Source organism: Anser anser (assembly GCF_964211835.1).
Source record: "Anser anser genome assembly, contig: HAP1_SCAFFOLD_187, whole genome shotgun sequence".
In the NCBI taxonomy this organism is placed as follows: Eukaryota; Metazoa; Chordata; class Aves; order Anseriformes; family Anatidae; genus Anser; species Anser anser.
In genome coordinates this window covers 116252-128966 of record NW_028154127.1, presented here as the reverse complement: position 1 = coordinate 128966, position 12715 = coordinate 116252, and the positions used below count along the sequence as shown (strand labels likewise).

The 12715-nt window shown below is 37.2% G+C and overlaps 1 pseudogene across 1 annotated transcript in view; it reads left to right on the top strand.

The window, feature by feature from the left end:
• Positions 1-12715, top strand: part of LOC310890758 (adhesion G-protein coupled receptor V1-like) — a 90194-nt pseudogene that overhangs the window by 33184 nt on the left and 44295 nt on the right. The window contains exons 19-25 of the transcript in view: positions 726-1099; positions 2932-3108; positions 6086-6266; positions 6887-7089; positions 7743-7872; positions 9490-9570; positions 10894-11033. The product of the transcript in view is annotated as an adhesion G-protein coupled receptor V1-like (transcript). The remainder of the gene's footprint in view (positions 1-725; positions 1100-2931; positions 3109-6085; positions 6267-6886; positions 7090-7742; positions 7873-9489; positions 9571-10893; positions 11034-12715) is intronic.

The window sequence follows — 12715 nt, the reverse complement described above, 5'->3', positions numbered from 1 at the left end:
GTTGCTCATCTCTACAACTGCCACTCAGTGTCATATGTATGACAATACACTGAAGAGCACAGCTTTTTTTGTTTGTTTGTTTTCTTTCGTTTTCTGAAAGGCAACTGAAAACAGCTGATGTGTGTGTTTTAGCACAAGAGCATAGCATGGCACAGAATAGGATAGAGTAGGAATGAATATGAGGCAGCTGTGATCCTATAGTTTGGAGACAGAGAAATATAAATGCTGTTGTAAAAAGAGTTTGGAATTTGCATGGAATTACAGTGTGGTGGATGAAATGGATGTCCAGAAGGGTTAATGCAGTAATCATGAGTATCATCAGAATGGATCAGCTGCCCTAGCAGAGGGAAACAAAGTAGGATTTGTTCAGCAAAACAAGGGCTAAAAGGGGTTGCAGTTCTGCTCTGAAAATCTGTGGAGGAAAGAGGGAGCCTCAAGTCTGTAAGACTTATAAAAATGAGGGATGATGATAATGTGCTGCTAGAACTAATAGGATGAAAAACTTGGACAGCATAGGATGGAATTGTTTGGCCTGTGAGGACTTACCTGTAACATTGAGATGAGGCTCAAGGAACCTCCTGATTTTGGATCTCAAGATCAATATGATTCCTCATCCAGGGACAATGAACAGTTTACCATTGGTTTTTAAGAAAAACAGGTAGTCAGTTGCTGACTGTTTCATACAAATACAATAACATGAGAAAAAATTATAATTTCCTTCTCAGGTCCAGGAATAGTAAGAATTGGAGCAGGAATCAACGGCAGCAGTAGGTACACAGGGTTAATGCAGGATGTAAGGCTTTATGAGCGTAAGTTGACACGAGCAGAGATCTATGAACTTCATGCAACTCCTGCAAAAAGTGATGTCCACCCTGTCTCTGGGTATTTGGAGTATTGGCAAGGAGAGACCAATAAATCATTCATCGTGTCTGCAAAGGATGACAAAGAGGAAGAAGGAGAAGAATTATTCATACTAAAGCTCATTTCTGTGCGTGGTGGAGCTCGAATTTCACAAGAAAACACCACAGCAAGATTAAGAATACAGAAAAGTGATAATGCTAATGGTTTATTTGGCTTCACTGGAGCATGTATCCCTGAGGTAAGGTGGTCATAATGGAAATTGTAGGTGATATTTCAGGCACAGAAAGCTAAATGGCAGGACCAAGTGACCTGAACAAACCCTAGATTTTGCAGTGTTTGCTTTTGTGGTTAAGCAAAGTTTTCCTAGGATTTGGAGATGCATATGTTCTGTTAATACAACCTCAGTTCCACTGGGATTTACTATATAATTTTAAAAAACTAAAGAAAAAAATGGTTAAGAAAATTTAGTTTACTATATAAACTGAAGACTAAGGCTTAATTTTTTTTTTCTAGAAAAATATTTTACCTTCACTTCTGTTACATTTGAGTTACCAGTTAAAATGTAAGATTTAATTCTCTGGTTTTTTTTTGAGAATGGATTATTGCAAAGATTTTTATTTTAGTTTTCTGTGTCACATGATGTGTTTGAGATAATTTTACTAGAGATCATGCAATGACAAAGTGTTATGGATTTTTCCACCTTCATTTGCTGTCATAAACTAAGTTATAATTTGCATATGTTTGATGTCAGTTGGTTGATTTAGTAGTGGTTTTTTTTGTTGTTTTAGTTTTAACAGATGAAATCTTTTTTCAGTGGTATCCATTCTATATGCAGAGTGTAAACTTGCTACTTTTTGAGGAGGCTTGAAATAAACATAAATCATTCTTTACTTCTTTAATCAATTATAAGGGGGAATAACATGATAGCTATCTCTACTGGTATTGGATTATTTTGTGGAAAAAAAAATTTAATATAGTTTTCATTTGGGAACTCTTATGAGCTTTAATTACATTCTTTTTTAATCAAAGTGCTTATGATGTTTTTAAAATAACTGTCTTGCCTGAGTGATACTAGTTTTCAGTTTGGTTCAGTTTGCTTATTGTGTGCCTACCATATGCTATGATAATAGATTCCTTCAGGTTCAAGTACCTCTGATACGCTGTGATGCCACAGATCATCAGCCAACCATGAAGAAAAAAAATAATTATATGGCACGGTAATTGTTTTGCACCTATCATATGTCCATTTCACCAGGGAAGTATTAGAGCTCTTAGTGGTGATGCAGGAACACAGCATTTTTTTACCAGTAGTTTAACTGTGCATATCTGTCTACTAGGCAGCTGAAGTCACACACAGTATCTATGCTTTCTTACAAAGCAGCCCTGAAATTTATCTAATGCATAAGATAGCTTTAACCTTTCCAATAACTTTCAGATAAAATTATTTTCTATGTTAATTTTATGAACGTTATTTTCTAAAATAGAAGGTCAGTACCAATTAAAGCTTCATTCCAGAGACGTGAAGTTGTCGCTGCAGAAGTCATGTTATCTGTGAAGATACAGAATTGTAAGGAGGACAGTAGAAGAGAAAAATCTGTTTTTCTGAATGATGATGGTATAGTTTATTTCTATCCATAGTGTGTCTGGTTAGAGAAAGTGCTGATCCAAATCTTTCTTTAAATTATTGCTAAGGAAAATTACAATATTGACGTTATTATAAAGCAATAGTTTCATTTGCTTTCGACAGGTACATTTCAAGCATATTGATTCTGTCTCTGACGCATAGTTTTAGGAAAGGGGTTGTGTCCAGGACGAACTGCAGTGTATTGTTATTTGTTACCTTAATAGTCCTCAGGGAGGCATCAGACTTTTGCAGATTCCACTAGGATTGTTCTGATTGGCATCAAGGTCAGTTTCAGCTTCCTAACACTCCAAAAGAGCTGAAAGTAACATGACAGCAATTTTTTACTTGAACATTTGTCTGGCATTAAATATTTTCGTGTTATTTAATGAAATTGCCTTGATTTACTTTGACAGTAATAAACGTTCCAAATTTTTGCTTTCTTCCAGACTGCTGATGAAGGTTCCACTATATCCTGTGTTGTGGAGCGTACAAGGGGAGCCCTAGACTATGTGTATATAAAGTACATTATCTCACAGGTTGATTCCACTGGCATTAATTACTCTGTTACCGATTTTTCTAATAGCAGTGGCACTATCACATTCGTTCCTTGGCAGAGATCAGAGGTAAACCCTACCTTCCTATTAACAATTCATCCTGTCCTTTACAAACCTCCTGGAAAATACCTTCTGAGGGTGCTTGGCTGGTTTGCATACTAGAGAGTGTTTACTTCACATGGCTTTTCTTCTTATTATTTTTTATTTTGTTATTTTATGTTGTTATTTTTTTGTTATATATATATTTTCTTTCTTTCTTTTTTTCCATCCCTGACAACAAGAAAGTGTTATTTGTAGCTCTGTGTATATGTCAGTTCAAAAGTCACCATGTGTGCATGTACATATTAGATATATGTACATATACATAAAAAATATTAACTGTATTTATGTGTATGTGTACATATACTTTAAAAAGTGTAGATAGTCCATGTACTTTCGAAATTGGAAAATGATCAGGTTTGATCTGAGTGTTGTAACTCAAATTTATGTCCACAACAATTAAATAGGCAATAGTAAGATTCATTGCTGTTCTTGCACTCAAGGCTATCCAGGTTCTGTCTCCTTTTAAATTCAAAATCAGAAACAGGAGATTAAAGGTGTTCTTGTAACAATAGCTGTTTTTGAGTCTCCCTGAAATGATTACTGTCTGCTTTAATCTATTCCTCTGCATAAAGTGTGCGAGCAACTGGAACATAAGGAAATTATTCAATATTCTGGCCTTAGAGACACCTGAAATTGGTAATCAGAATTGCATCTCTGAGTTGGGGGAGAGAAAGAGAAATGATACATAAGGGAAGCTTTAGCTGCTTCTGAGAAAGCTTTCTAAAAGTCTTACGAAATTCCTTATCTGAATTAGTTTAAAAAAAAAAGAAAAAGAAAAAAGAAATACCAGGATACCAGGATACACTGAAGAGTAGGAATTCAAAGCTACAGAGGCCCACAATTAAAAAATTATGTGGGCAGACTGGAGGTCCAAAAGAGGGCCAGAAAGATGATCAAAGAGCTGGAGAACCTGTCCTCTAAGGAAAGACTCAAGGGGTTAGATCTTTTCACCCTTTAGAAGGGGACTTTGATCCCATTATTACAGTACCTAAAGGGCAGCTCCAGAGTTGACAGAGGCTCTCTCTTCTCAAGAAACCACAGGAGAAGACAGAGGGCAAAGAGTACAAAGATAGAGTGGGAGAGGTTTTGTCTTGAAATTTTTTACAACTACTGGAACGACTTCCTTAGGGACAGGGTCGGGTTGTCCCGACCTCAGCATCTGGGCCAGGGCAATCCCAAGCACAAACACAGGCTGGGCAGAGAAAGCACTGAGAGCACCCCTTGGGGGGGGAAGGACCTGGGCGTGGTGGTTGATGAGAAGCTCGACATGAGCCGGCAATGTGTGCTTGCAGCCCAGAAAGCCACCCGTACCCTGGGCTGCACCAACAGCAGCGTGGGCAGCAGGGCGAGGGAGGGGGTGAAGGAGGAAATTCTTCCCTCAGAGGGCGGTGAGGCCCAGGCCCAGGCTGCCCAGAGGAGCTGCGGCTGCCCCATCCCTGGCAGAGCCCAAGGCCAGGCTGGATGGGGCTGAGGGCAGCCTGGGCTGGGGGGAGGTGTCCCTGCCCATGGCAGGGGGTGGCGCTGGGTGGGCTTTAAGGTCCCTTCCAGCCCAAACCAATGTATGGTTCTATGGTAGAATTCCCATCACCAGGGGTGCTTAAGATGCAGTTGAACATGGTGCTGGATTATTTCATCTATTTTTTTTTTTTCCATGAAACATTGAACTTCATCTTTTGATGTCCCATCCAACGTGGGCTGTCCTATGATTAAAATTCTGTGGTAATAAACAGCGTGTGCTAGAAATAGAAATAAAAATAATCTGTTTCAATGAATTCAATCCTGATGTACAGCACGGAATTGTTAAATTTATTTGAAGAAGTGGTGCGGGACCACAGTACTGTAGAAACAACATACACTTTCTATTATTGTTTGTATAATAAGGATGAATTGTGAGTAGAAAATACCATCCTCAGTTTCACTTATATCAGGCTGCAGAAGTCAATGTGGACTCAAATTCGCTGAAGTCATTTGCAGGGATCCCAGTGACTTCACTAGAACTGTGAATCTGGATAATGTGATGACTGGCAAAAGCGTGTGGTATCTGAAAATAGTTCATTCATGTTATAATAGTTTGTTCATTCAGCTTTATTTCTCTGTGAAATGATATTACTGCATTTCATACAATCATATATAGCAGAAATTTCCAAAGCTTTTCTAGCATGGCAACATAGACGAGGCCCACATTACTCTATCTAGTGGCAGAAAATGGCTGATGTAGGCTCTTGCTACACAGCTTACTGGTCCAATTTACTGCATACATACAGAGGAGCTAATGTGCATGGCTCTAAGAAACGGGCTGGTAGCAAGCTGCTCTTCAGGTGGGATATCCTAAGGGACTTTCAACTGACATTTGTAATCTACTCATTACCATGCCTCTAAATATGATCAGCTACTTAAATGTTTTCTATATGTTTGTCCGACCATATCGAAACATAAAGAAAGATGGAATTTTCTGAAGTGAATGTGTTAGCGTGTTTAGAGCAAGGTTATGTTAGTAAATCGTATGATCTGCAGGTCAAAGTGTCAGGTGGTATAATAAGCTCAATTTATTTGCTCTCTAAATTGGATTAATCACTGTAATGTCTCTTCATAAGCATAATTTCAAAAAGATTTTAAAATTTATCAGATATTTCATGTTCAGTACATGGAAATTAAACTCTGCTTTTGTGAAGATATACAAAACCAACCAAACAAGTATTTATTATCACTTATTTATGTAGTTTGAAACAATTCAGAAAATATGCCTTCCATTTCCAGTAGCTTGGAAGCATTGTTTTTGGAAAGCATATTCTAGACATAAAATGTTATCTTAGAAATTAGTTGAATTTATGTGGAGAGCAAAAATAGTGTCCTTTGCTTTCAGAACTATACAGCAGATACAGCTGACTGACTAATCAAAGAATGTTGCATGGTTTGATTTCTCCATGATTTGGTCCTTCTCTAGGTGTTAAATTTGCATGTTATTGATGATGACATTCCGGAGTTAAATGAATATTTCCGTGTGACATTAGTCTCTGCAGTGTCTGGAGATGGGAAACTAGGTTCAACTCCTACCAGTGGAGCAAGTATAGATCCAGAAAAGGAAACTACTGATATCAGCATCAAAGCCAGTGACCACCCATACGGTAACAATGATGGGAATTATACAGCTTTGTTTCAGATTATTGTGTAGTTCTTTCCAGTCAGATGAAAACTTTGCTTGGTTGTAATAGTTGAGGAAGCAATCTCATATATTCCACTTTATCTAACTTGAATTAATTCATTGTTTATATACATGAATGAATACTGAATTAGTTTTCTTTTATAATTTTACAAAAAGGCCTCAAATCTTCCCTGCCCAAACAAGCAATGATTCTCTTGTGAGGGCAAATAAAGGCTCTGCATGTAGTTGATCCTGTCCAGGTTTTTCATCAAATGAGAATTCCTGACAATGAGAGTCATTTCTCCATATGTCTTGTACCAGTAAATACGCAAAACCGTGGCCTGTGAGGCTCTTTTGGGAAGAGAAGGTTTTATTATTGTGCTGTGCCTTTTATCAAGACTGACAAGAATATCAGTGAGAGAGGGTAAGGCACACAGCACATCTCTGGAAATAGTGTGATTGAGGCTTAAGGGTATACTGGTATATGTGGTTTTTAATTTCAGAACCATCACAAGATATGTTATCAATCACTTTATTTAAATTGTTTATCATCTTTAAAATTTGTTATGAAAAGCCATGTAAGTAGTAATTCTTGTCTTCCAGGTCTGCTCCAGTTCTCTGTGGGGCCACCTCCTCAGCCAGGTGATAAAATGATTCTTCCAGCCTCTTCTGTGCCCCATATTACTATTAAAGAAGAAGCTGGACACGTCAGATTACTGGTAGTTCGTGCACAAGGCCTTCTTGGAACAGTTCTGGTGGAATACAGAACAGTGCCAGTCACAGCTTTCAGTCCCAAAGATTATCAGGTATGGCAACTGCCAAGGTGGTATAATTGTTTTGGAATTAATTAGAGTTATTTATCGTGGAGATAGCTTTCAGTTTGACTGCTCTAGCCCAGCTATGATTCTTTCACAGAAAGACTACTTTACAAGGTGATGTGGCAAATGGATATGTAATATTCACTTAAAAATATACATCATGTGACTTCTCCATTCTTTTCTCTGCAGTAAGTTGCATTGTCTAGGAAAAGCCTCTGGTTTTGAACTTTTTTTTTTTTTCTTAACAGAGTTTTCAGTGTAGCAATTTGTGAGTTTTGCTGTTGTTACAGACCATATTATTCAAGTGCATGTACAGGTTAACATTATGCTTGTACATACTGGGATTTGTATATGCCTAGCAAAATAACCTGCGTGTATCTGCACTTGCTTGTCCAACTGATCATTTGTGCAGAAAAATAAGAAAAATGTACATGAATGCAGATGCTCACCAGTATGTCAACTTAGATGTCTTCTTCTTTTTTTTTTTCTTTTGTAAAACAGATTTTTCAGATTTTTTTTTAAAGCTTAAGTGAGGAAAAGTAGATGTTTTGAAAAAGACAAAATGAAGGTTCTGTTTCTTTTTTTTACATGGATGAAAACATTAGACTTGAACAAAAATATGAAGAGCTCTTATATTGCAGGCTGTTGTGGGTACACTGGAATTTCAGCCAGGAGAAAGATACAAGTACATTACTGTTAACATCACTGATAATACTATTCCTGAATTAGAAAAAACGTTTAAAGTGGAGCTGTTGAACCCAGAGGGAGGAGGTAAGGCACATATATCAGGCCCTTAGTTGTATTTTCATGACCTCTACTCGTTCATAAAAATCTTGTCTTTCTTGGCATTATTTTCTATGTTATTTCTGAAAACAAACAAAAAGCACCTCTACATCCCCACCCCCATACAGCTGTCTTTTTTCGTAGGGAAGAACTGTTCCTCAGTTCTTTTCTTAATCCTTGGTGGAAACAACCAGATCCCATAGCAAGTATATTATTACCATGTATTAGGGAAAGTGTATCACTGCCATCTGTTAGGTCATCTAAAGGCAATTGCTGCTTTTCACTTTGTATAACTTCATGGTTGGTAATGAGAACTAAAATAATGCAAAAATATATTAGCAATATGTTGCATTTCAAAAATATGGAATATTTATAAAATATTTAAGGCTAAACAGTCAAAGTGTTGTGTTTTTGTTTGTTTGTTTTGGTTTTTTTTTGTTTTGTTTTGTTTTTTCTTCCACATGAGTGAAATCAGAAGAACTGCAATACATAGGTCAAATGGATTATAGCAGTAATAGGCTGTGGATGTTGAGGGCCATAGGGAGTTTGCTGAGCTGTAGCTGCAGAGGTAGCTCGTAGATAACTGTCTGTAAGAACAAGACAAACACTTGAAAGAATTATTGGTTTGAAGGGCTAGTCTGAAGGGACGGCAAAGCATAGTGGTGCTGCCACATAAACCCCTGAATACCTTACAGATTTTTTTTTCCATTTGAGAAAAATTTTAACGGAGATTGTAAAGCTTGTTGGAGGGAAAAGTAATTAGAAACACTGACAGCCATAAATTGATTTTTTTTTTTTAAACTGATGTTATTTTTTTAAACAATTCAGAAATTGCAAGTGTGGTCCCTTCTGGGAGGATGTATCAGATTTCCTTGAATTAATCCAGCTCTCTGCTATGATTGTATGTGTCTATGGTGCAACATGGTCTCAGTGATTCTTTTGGTAAAGTCTTGAGACTTTTCACGTATTTTGTCTTTTTGGTTGAATAGTTGTTTTGTTAAAAGGAGTCAAACTTTTCTCTTTCAAATTGTTGTGACAGAAAATTTACAACTAACTTTAGTAATCCAGTAACTATATAGCCTTTTTAAAATGAGCCTTCTTTTTGGCCTTTCCAACACAAACACAAAGCTTATGAAGTCCCCATTAGTTAAGTTTTCTGCAGATTTTCCCAACATTTTCACTTTGTGAGAAAATATTAGAATAAGGAGCTTGAGGGACTTTATCGTCTCCCCTACCTTTTTTTTTTTTTTTTTTTTCAATTTAGATTCCTCCATGACAAGCCTCAGTTAGGAGTGAGAAAGGGGAAATACAAAATGGGGACACAAAGAGGGAAAGAGAGGAAAGATAAACTATGTGTATGTGTTTTCTTTCATTCTGACTTCCCATTGCTATTTCCAATGTCATAAATTAAGTAAGAGGTGGCATATGTAAATATTTCAGTCTTTATTAGAACTCCTGTACACTTTCAGAAGCAAAGTTGATACCTTCCTAGAGTGCTTCCCTCTTTTTTTCCTGTTGTCCAGAATAGTTTAAATTTCTCTTTGCTTGCGCTCTGATTTATAAATGTATATATGTGTATATATCTGTATGTCTGTCATCTTAAAGTTGCTGAGCTCTTTAGAAATGATGGCAGTGGTAGTGGTGATGGGAACATGGATTTCTTCCTTCCAACTGTCCATCAGCATGGTAAGCATTTTGGATTAATCTTTATTTCTTTATGCTAACTGTAATATCCCTCATGAACTACACTACTGACACAGTTTATCATAGTGTTATTTTGCTTGTGGTTTGAGATATATCATAGAGTCCTGTCAAAACATTCTTTCCCATTTTAAAAAAGGCTTAATTTCAACAACAGTCAATACTAACCGTAATACAGAAAATAACAGCTTCTCTATCTTCAAAGCTGTATTTTTATAGAACACAATGTAGTTATTCCAGAAGTAGTTAGAAAAATTAGCTTTGTTTGTAAATTTTGTAAAATTTTCTGGAGAGCAAAGAGGAGAGAAACTTTTTAAATTTAAGGTAATTTAAAAATTACCTGACTGTGTGTTTTGATACTTTCTTTTGCCACTTGCTTTATGCTTTGATCTCTGCATCTCAAAAATACTCTTAATAAAAAGTGGTGTTAGCTCTTTTTTTTCTAAAAGAATGCTTTGATTATTTTTCATTTTTGAAGTCTATTTTTGTCACAACATACAGAAAACAAAGATAATTTAATCTTGAGAAAATTAAAAACATACAATATGCAGAAATAAGATGAAAACAAAAGCACCTACTATGAGGGAAACGCTAATGATGGCGGATTTTGAATTAAACCCTAGAGACCTGAAAATATTGTGTTAGCACCCATTATCGAAATCAAATAATTTATTCCACAGTGACAGCCTGATTTTCTGTTTTATTTGAAAATACAAAGGAGTTCAGTTTGAACCTGAGAGTAAGTCTGTGGTTTAACCACTTTTTGGAACTTCCTGGGAAGTGTTGTTTCCTCTTCTGTGTTTCCAGATTTTTTTTAAAATGCCAGGCTCTTTCTCTTTCTAAGCAGCAAGTTATCTCACACAAGATGATCATTACAGTAGTAGAATTTCCTGGACTAGCTTTTTCTTTGTTCCAGCTTCAGTTAAAATAGTACCTGCTTTTGTCCTGTCTGCACTGCTTACACTGTGTTTTACCACGTAACTCTCCCCTACCCTAAATTCTAGTTCATTTTCCTTAATTAGACAAGTAATTTTATTTTTGATCCTCTCTTAAAATATTTGCATTTTATATGTTGCTTTGGAGTGTTGTTCCATAGAAGGGCTGCCAGGACTGCATTATTGAAAGTGAGTTCCTTATCCATGTGGATAATTATTCCACATTTAAAACAAAAAAAAAACACACCACAAAATGCAAAACAGCAGAAATATTCCAGTTATGCTTTTCTGTGTGCTTTTTGTAACAAACTTCCTTAGCTTTTAAGAAAAGATGGTATAAAAAAATAACTCATTTTGGCACTTGCACTTACAGCCAGCTTGGGAATTGCATCCCACATCGTTGTGACTATTGAGGCTTCTGATGATGCTCATGGCGTCTTTGAGTTCAGTACTGAGTCACTCTCGGTAAATGGAACTGAGCCTGAAGATGGAGATAGCAATATTATGTTGCAGGTTAGAAAGTTTTGGGTCTCATATTGCTATGCAATCCTCTTTTATGTCTATTTTACAGAGCATTCTGCAATATTTTTATAATAGGTCTACAGCATTTTAACTTAACTTTATCATGTACATTTGTCTTGACATTTTATACTTCACTTTCTAAAGTGTATCTTTCAGCTTAAAACTAAAATGTTTTATATAAGTTTAAATTTACTTCTACTTGTTTACATTTGAGGTATGAATATTTTAAAGTAAGTGCTGATGACACAACAAATACAGCAAAGCTAAGATGATAAAGATTACACTGTTTTTAAAATTAGTTTATTTTTAACTCATCATGTCAATGACTTTGCACTGTATATAATGGAGGGGCTGGATTGTGTGCAGCTTGCAGTTGGCAATGACATGCTTAAGATCCTCCGGGTAAGGATTAAGGGACATGGAAATAAGTTATAACAATAAGATGAAGTTGTTGTGGGAGTCTGCTATAGACCACCCAGCCAGGAGGACAACATTGCCAAATTATTCTATAATGAACTAAGGGATATCTCTAGGTCATCTGCCCTTGTCCCTGTGGGTGACTTCAACTTCCCAGATGTTAGCTGGGAATACCATACAGCCAATACAAACAGGTACTGGAAATTCCTGAGGCACGTTAACAATAACTTGTTGGTACAGTTACTCTGGAAGCTGACTAAGAAAGGTGCCCTCCAGATTTGTTGCTTGTAAACAGTGAGGGTCTTGTGGGTGAAGTGGTGATTGGAGGCTGTCCTGGCCATAGTGACCATGAGATGGCTGAGTTTAAAATCTTTGGTAATAGGAGGAAAACTGCCAGCAAAAGTTCAGCCCTAGCTATGGAGACAGCAGACTTCAGACTACTCAGTGAACTAGTTTGTGAGGTCCCCTTGGAACCTGCTTTTGAAGGTATTGGAGTCCATCAGTGCTGGTTAGTTAAGTAACACCTCTTAAGAGCACAGGAACAGGCAATTCCAAAGAGTCAGAAGTTGAGCAAGCTGGGCAGAAGGCCAGCTTGGCTGAGCAGGGATCTTATTCTAGAATTTAGGCGAAAAAGGAAAATCTGTGGGCATTGGAAGCAAGGTCAGTTGAACAAGGACTACAGAGGTGATGTTCACTCAGAGTTGAAGCTGGCCAGTACTGTGGGGACAACAAAAAGTGCTTTTTTTAAAGGATGCTAACAGCAAAAGGAGGAGCAGAGAAAACATTGATCCATTACTTGTTGAGGTTGGTAACCTCACAAATAAGTACGCCAATAAAGCAGAGGTTAATGCCTTCTTTGCCTCTGTCTTTAACACCAATGATGGGCTCGGGGACACCCAAAGCTCTGAATTTCAGGACTGTGATGATGATAAACTCCCAGCCAACTTTGAACTTGTGCAGGATTTGCTGCTCCAGCTGGATGCATATAAGTCTATGGGGTCCAGTGGGATTAATCCCAAAGTACAGAAAGAGCTGGCTGATGTCATTGCAAGACCTCTCTCAATAATTTTTCAATAGTCTTGGAGTCTGGAGAGGTCACAGTTGACTGGAATTAAGTTAAACGAGGAAGTGCTGGATTCTGCACCTGGCAAGGGGCAATGCTGGCTGTACGGACAGGCCTGGGGACAAGAGGCTGAAGAGCAGCCCCATGGAAAGGGATCTGGGGGTTTTGCTTGACAGCAAGAGAAATATGAACC